The sequence below is a fragment of the Lactuca saligna genome, chromosome 7 (assembly GCF_052625555.1).
Source record: "Lactuca saligna cultivar CGN05327 chromosome 7, ASM5262555v1, whole genome shotgun sequence".
Classification (NCBI taxonomy): domain Eukaryota; kingdom Viridiplantae; phylum Streptophyta; class Magnoliopsida; order Asterales; family Asteraceae; genus Lactuca; species Lactuca saligna.
Genome location: NC_136423.1, coordinates 18,945,046 through 18,952,998, shown reverse-complemented (window position 1 = coordinate 18,952,998; position 7,953 = coordinate 18,945,046). Strand labels below are relative to the sequence as shown.

The 7,953-nt window shown below is 35.1% G+C and overlaps 1 long non-coding RNA gene across 1 annotated transcript; it reads right to left on the bottom strand.

Annotated features, from left to right (window-relative positions):
* Positions 1-4,543: 4,543 nt before the first annotated feature.
* Positions 4,544-5,543, bottom strand: LOC145006319 (uncharacterized). The gene is made up of 2 exons (XR_013662861.1): positions 5,105-5,543; positions 4,544-5,021 (listed from the first exon to the last, which is right to left on the bottom strand). It is a non-coding gene; the product is annotated as an uncharacterized LOC145006319 (long non-coding RNA).
* Between the last annotated feature and the right edge of the window lie 2,410 nt (positions 5,544-7,953).

The window sequence follows — 7,953 nt, the reverse complement described above, 5'->3', positions numbered from 1 at the left end:
GAACGATTCAAACACCGGAAGACATTCTAAGAGCATGTACGCTAGAGTTCCAAGGTACTAAGATGAGTGATTTCCCCTCGTATAGTTTTCCTACAACAATAGTTACCATTCGAACATTAAGACGACACCTTACCAAGCTTTGCATGGATATAAGTGTCGTACGCCGTCATGTTGGCTTGAAGCTGGAGAAAAGCAGTTTATGGATCCCGAGATAGTCCATCAGACTGTTGAAAAGCTAAAGGTGATTAAGGAAATGATGTTAGCAATTCAGGATGGTCATAAGAGCTATGCTGACAAGAAAAGACAACCGAGGACATTCAAAGTTGGAGATTCGGTTTTGCTTAAAGTCTCACTGTGGAAGGAACTTATAAGATTTGAGAAAAGTGGATAGTTGAGTCCAAGGCTTATTGGACCGTTCAAAGTTCTTCAGAAGATTGGGAACCAAACCTATAAGCTGGAACTACAAGAAGAACTGGATGGTATTCATAATACTTTCCATGTGTGTTATTTGAGGAAGTTCACGGGAGAAGTTCCTGACATAATTTCAATTTCAAAGCTAAGAATAGATGAGAGTAAGAGGCTAATCGAAGAGCCCGAAGCGGTTGATGACCGTAAGACAAAGAAGTTACGATGCAAGATAGTCGACTTAGTGCTTGTCAATTAAATCATACGAATGGGCCGAACCGCACCAAGGAAACAGAGGGTGACATGATAAGTCGCTATCTACATCTGTTTGCTGATGCATGATTCCGAGATGGAATCATCCTAAGGGGGAGAGAATTGTAACGTCCGTGTTTCGAGACTAAGCATTAATTCGATGATGTAATAGTCAAGGTCAACCATTGTAACTTATTTTAAAGCAATAAAGATGAATTACTTGAATATTATACGAATTATGTGATTTTATATAATTATATACTTGTTTGTAAAGATATAATATAAATAAGCGTAAAAAATAAAATGTTAGAAAAACCCGATATCTATGAAGAAGTTGTAGTGGTCATGATAAGGATTCCGGAGATATAAAACGCTGAAATCCGAGTTATAACGAAGTAGTTATGACATGTCGAAGTTCCATGACAGAACCGATACGACACTGCGTGACGTAAAAAGTTAGTTTACGATAAAGTGCTTTTCAGCCATAGCGATCTAAACAAAAGTCGTAGCACATGTTAAACCGAGAGAATGCATAAAAAGAACGCCCAAATTTGAATTCGTATGGGGAAGTTATGATTTTTCCAAGTTTCGGATTAACAGTACACAACCCAGAGTTCGAATAGTAGATCGACTTATTTTTAGCCGACACAACCTAAACGAGAACCGAATGTCACATTAATAGTAGTTCAACAATAAAAAGACAGATGAAAACGAACGTCGGATGAAGAAGTTATGAATTTTTAACGGACTTATCTTGTCCCAGCCTGTTAAAAGTGTAACTTTAAAAATAAAGTCAAAATTAGCCGACGGAGTCTAAACGAAAGTTATAGAATACGGTCCCACCTACGCGTGGATATAAAGAATGTCGAAAACGGAGCTCATACGTGAAATTTACAAATTTTAGAAGACGGAAAGGCAAATTACGAGACTGATTGCGAGGCCACGCCCCGTGTAGCCTTCGGATGCCTCGTATACGGAGTACGCCCCACGTACACAGAAGGTACGCTCAGCGATCTTCTTATGCGCGGTCAAAAGTGAGCCACGTCGTTCCATCCGGAGGTTGACACGCCATCGTACGAACGCGTTGCGTAGCCCTGAACACCTTGCGCACCGAGGTACGTCCCGCGTACCTCTGCAGGTACGCCCAACGTAATGAGAGGCTTCGGCCTATAAGTAGAGGTGTGCAACCAACCTTATTTTCTCACACTTTTACCATCTTTTTCTCTCTCTAGCCACCCTAAACCACCCCGTAGCCTAGGAAACCTCCCTAGCTCTAGAAAGCCCCGGAGCGCCCGAAGGCTCCGAGAAAAAGAGTTTTTTGGTTTAGAAACTCTACCCCCGTAGAGCCCAGTATTCAAGCAAACCTCTTGGTTTCATCAAAGGAAATCATATTTTTAAGAAGCGAAACGCTGTTCAAGTTGGAATCACCACCCTAACAAGTGAGTGTATATTACTTTCATCTTACACATAAATATAAAGTATTTTATGTAAATTATGTGCTATGTGTGCATATTTACATGAGATATGTGCTAGATTAAAGATTTAAACATCTTTTTTTTTTTTTTTTTTTTTTCAGATTTAAACTGTATATGTATTTTGTTTTCAGATCTGAACATTTTCTTCAAATCTAGACTGTAGATGTATTTTGTTTTCAGATCTGAACATTTTCTTCAGATCTAGATTGTAGATATATTTTGTTTTCAGATATGAACATTTTCTGTAGATCTAGACTGTAAATGTATTTTGTTTTCAGATCTGAACCTTTTTCTTTAGATTTAGACTGTAGATGTATTTTCTTTTCAGATTTGAACCTTTTCTTCAGATCTAGACAGTAGATGTATTTTGTTTTCAGATCTGAACCTTTTCTTTAGATCTAAAACTATAGATGTATTTTATATCTAGAAATATGTTGGGTGGAACATTAGTAGATAAATAATGAGGTATGAAACATGATATAGATGAATATTGGTAGTTGTACCACAACATTTAGATGTTTTCAAACTACGATGTACTCTAAACATCCTAGCAGTTGTGCAAAAGGATAATATTGACAACTGCGCATAATAGAGAATGTCATAATCCTGGCAGATGTGCCTAAATGATAATATTGGCAGTTGCGCCTAATAGATAACATTAGCAGCTGCGCCATAGGCAAAGATGGACTTCGTGCCTATTCCTTAGGAGAATCCTTAGGAATGAAAAAGTGAATGATAGATGATTCTTATGGTAGATCTTTAAGAGTAAAGAAGATAATGGGGATGGGTAATTGGGTTGAATGTTTGATGTTTAAACCTAATAACTATATTATTGTGGATTGAAAACCCTATGTACTCACCAGGTTTCCCAACCTAACCCACTCAGTTTATTTGTATCGTAGGTGTCGATATAAAGCTACACTTACACTAAGAGATTAAAGAGATGTAGATCACTAGTGTAAATGAATGTAAGTTCTGTTTATGCTTATGTTTTTATATTAACGTTGACATCTCAAAGTTTTAAAATGAATAAAATACATTTCTTCGAAAATGATTTGATAATATATTTATCATGTTTTTCTGGAAACAAAATTTCGCAACACTTTTCTTTAAAAGTATACTCTGATTTTAAAAATGAAGCATAAACAAATCGATCATTTCTGACTGTGAAAATGAGGATGTCACACCGTAGCCATTTGGAATAAATCGGTGGGTAGGTTAGGCACCCAAATATGTCTGGCAAGGTAGGGCGGGCACTCTGATATGCCTTACAGTATGATTATGTGGTAGTAGTAGGGGTGAAATAGACCCCATAACTGGTTGAAATAAATGGGCGGGTAGGTCGGACACCTAGATATGCCTGGAAGGGTAGCTCGGGCACCCATATATTCCTGGAAGGGTAGGTCTGACACCTAGATATGCCTGACATGGTAGGTCGAGAATCCAGATATGCTCGGTAGTAGCCGGTCGGATTAGACTGAAGTGGTAGGTCGGGCACCCAGATATGCCTGACAGTATGTGGTTATGTGGTATGATAGGGGAACTCACTAAGCTTTATGCTTACAGTTTTCAGTTTTGGTTTCAGGTACCTCTTCTTCGAGAGGAAAGGAGCCGACATGATCGCAGCGCATCACACAATGTTTTCCGCGCATGAGATCTTTGGGATCATACTCTGATGTTGTTTTTATCAAAATGTTTTGATTATCGACATATTGGTTTGATATGGGATGACATTATGGATGTTTTTATACTATTGATTTTATAATGTCTTAATTAAAAATGAAATTTTGTTTCTTGAATTTTGGGATGTTATCCTAAATATATATAAACTTATATATATGTCATGTAACATTTTAGAATACCAGTTAATAGTATATATGACAAATTTGGATACTTATTATGTATACATCTTCAATTCTTTATATATCTTATAAACATACGTTATATAATAGGTGTGAGATCCGTGTATTACACGGGTTAATTTAAAAAAAAAAAAGATTAAACATTAAAGTGTAATCAGTAAAAAAAATTTAATGTAAAACTTTAAAATAAGAAAGAAACGAAATAAGTATATGATATTAATTTTAAAATCGAAATAAATCAAAAATTAACAAGTGGATAATATTTATTTTAAAAATACTACAAAATAACAAGTGTCAAAACTTATAAGAGATTGACAAGTGGCAAAATTATTTTCATTTATTAGGGAGGATTATTATTATTACGGAGGATGTGTCAATTTTTAATTTAACAAATCAAGGTTTAACAAATTAATAAATGTTACATTCCTAACATAGGAATATGAGTTCAAATTATATATATATATATATATATATATATATATATATATATATATATATATATATATATATATATATATATTATACAATTTATATAACAAATTCATGACAAATGGAAATAGATTATAATTACTAAGAAATGATTACAAATAAAAAACACCAATAATACATACCAAATCAAACAAATACACACAAATACATACCAATGAAATAATACACCACACATAAAGTATGAATGATATGTACACATACAATCTCTTTGTATCATGAGTAATCCAACCCAACAAAATCTCATCAAAATCATTTTCTTATAGCTTCTAAATCTCATTCAAGGTACACACAATCACCAAAACTACACTCAACTCAAACAATGTACAAGGATTAAAAAAAAAAAAATCATCACCCATACGCCTCAATATTTCTTGTCATTCTGCATCAATTCCAGCCAAAGAACACCTCCATTTGGGCATCAACACCATTTGTTTCTTCTTCTTCCTTCCCATCAAATTCACACCAGAAAAACCATTGAATCCATGCCTCTCCCCTTATCAAAAATCAAAACCCAAACATCATTGCGTTCAATCGATTCCTGCCCATCAATTTCTATCAAAAAAAAAAAAAAAAAAAAAAGAAAGAATAGGTAAGCTGCCGGAGCAGCCCCCGTCCACTCACCTGCAAGCATCAAAATTGAAGAAAGCAACTGCCTCCGAACCCCTTCTCGGAGCTGCCGTCACTCAGCGTCCCACCGCTCGCACCCTCCTATTCATCTTCCGTCGAGCATACCCCACCGAAGGTCCTGTCTTCGCTGCTACCGTTGCTTGCGACGCCGGACATCACACCTCGTAGCCGGACAAGAAGAGCGCTGCTCCGTTGCTCTTCCCTCCGCCTCTTCGGTCTTGTCAAACTCCGGAGACGATCTCCCTCGTCGCCGATCGATTCTTCTCCTTCGCACCTAGCAGCCGACCGAGAAGAGCGCATCGTCGCTGCTTCGCCCTTCGTTCTTCCACCTCGTTGACCACCGGGGATGCTCCACCTCGCAGGAGATGGGTCTGCTATCGTCGTAGATTGGTCCCTCCTTCCCCGCTGTTTCGTTCGTTTCCATTTGCTTTCCCTTTTCCCGATCGGTTTAAACGACGAGACACGAACTACAAAAAGCTCTAATTTCATTAAATTAGGGCCATTAAACAAAAATGGCCCCTCCATGAAAATCCTTTTCATGAAAGCCCATATTTCATAATCAAAATTAACATTTTAAGTATTTTTATTGATAATTCAAAAAATCTACCATTAATATGACCATATTTCATATTTAATATCACACACACACACACACACACATATATATATATATATATATATATATATATATATATATATATATATATATATATATATATATATATAGGGAAGACTCGTACAAAAATGCAAATAATTTGCGAAAACGCGAAAACAAGAAAAACTTATGAGATTGCATTACCTCAACCTTATATTTTGGACAAAAATTCATCCAAACTTTGAACTCCATGATGATAATTGATGATACATGAGAAGTTTTTTCATATTAGCAAAATATGTTTTTTTGATATTTTTATTATGAAAACTTAAATTTAAAAGTGGTTAATGATGTGGAGAGAGAGAGATAGAGAGAGAGAGAGAAACGGTTGTTAAAACCACATTTAAATATATATTACCATAACAACTTCCAATGTAAACTTATTATCTTTACTTTATTGCTAATAAATTTAATTTCTAAAGTAGATGTGTTTGATTTTTACAAGGTAAAATCTATTTTCGCATTTTCGTAAAATATTTATGTTTTAGCATGCACCTATATATATACATATATATATATATATATATATATATATATATATATATAGAGAGAGAGAGAGAGAGAGAGAGAGATAGGTTTAAATGTTTCGAGCAACTATTATGTGCATAAATGCACCAATAGGAAATTAGGAAAAAATAAATCATTAAGTAAAACATTTAAGGATATTATAATAATCTTTGCATAGTTATATATGGTAGATCAACAACAATTCCTAATATCACGCAAGAAGCAAAGATAAATATAAAACATTAGCCCTAAATCGATTTCAATCGGTGCCCTGCACTGCGCAGCTATCTTCCTCATCAACTACCGTCTTCACCAACTATGCTTCACCACCCGTTTATGTTTCTGCTCACCCTCGTTGAGAAGAAGGTGCTCCATTATTTCATAATGGACAAGAGGCCGTTGAACTCCCTGCAAATTTAAGCTAAAAATTAGGACTTTTGTTTTTCATTCATCTGTATACCCTATTCCTTCATCCTCCATCGAAGCTTTTTTTTAAAAGAGGATGGCATACGAGTACTCATCTGCTTCCAAGCTTCAATTTGGAGATAGTTAGCTTCCAGGTATGCACTCTATAATCTGTTTTGTCTCCTCAGCCCTATCTCATCTCTCGTTTCCCTTCCATTTCCATTTTTTGAAACACAATCCAAGAAACAGACCCACCATGGAAAAAGATGCTGACATATGCTTTCAAGAAGTGTTTTTAAGGATGGACTACCTGTTTACCGAATACTACCTAGAAACATTCACACAAGTTTTCAAAATTGTATGTGATGAATCGACAATTTAAAGACCCCTGATAAACCTCATGATCTTCGATATTATGCAAGACCAGTTCATGAAGCAGCACGTCAAGATGCTTATGAGGTTGTTGATGAGATTTTATTGAAAAACTATCAGGTTCGTCTTCTTTGTTTTTATTTGGTATTGAAAAACTTAAACTTTGACGTTCTCTAAAGAATTTTTTTGCTTCCGATTACACAAAGCCTTTCAATGGATTTTGGCTTGTTTGATGATAATGCCTAACAAGTGTTTGTTGAAATGCCTAACAAAGTATGCATTATGTCAGAATTACTTTTGTTCAATTTGTGATTTTGAATTTCAATTTCTATTGCCCTCGTTATTGTATATTTGGAATCTAAAAAACTCAGTTTTATTCCTCATGAAATCTTTTCGTACCCTTTGTGTTTTTTTTATCTCATTTAATGTTACTTGATCGTCATTAAAAAGATCATAATAACCATGAATGCGGCTTTTGATATGGAATATTTGCATTCCAAAAAAACTTGTTCATTTTGATCTAAAATGTGACAAGTTGTTGGTTTATATGTATTATTCATAATCACTTGCTTGTATGTAACGCCCGTAGATCCGGGCTAGATAATTTAGAGACGATAGGCATCAAAAATAAATCTTTGATGAAATATTATTTAGAATTAATAATCTTAACTAAGTTATAGTATATGTTACAAGGTTTCCGTGCATATAAAGAACGCCGAAATCCGAGTTATAACGAAAAAGTTATGATCTGTCGAAGTTTCGCGACAGAACCGTCACGACATATCGCGACGTAAATAGTAAATTTACGTTAGAGCGATATTTAGCCTTAGCGATTTAAACAAAAGTCTAAGAGTTCATTAAACCGTGAGCGTGCATAAAAAGAATGTCCAAATATGACTTCGTA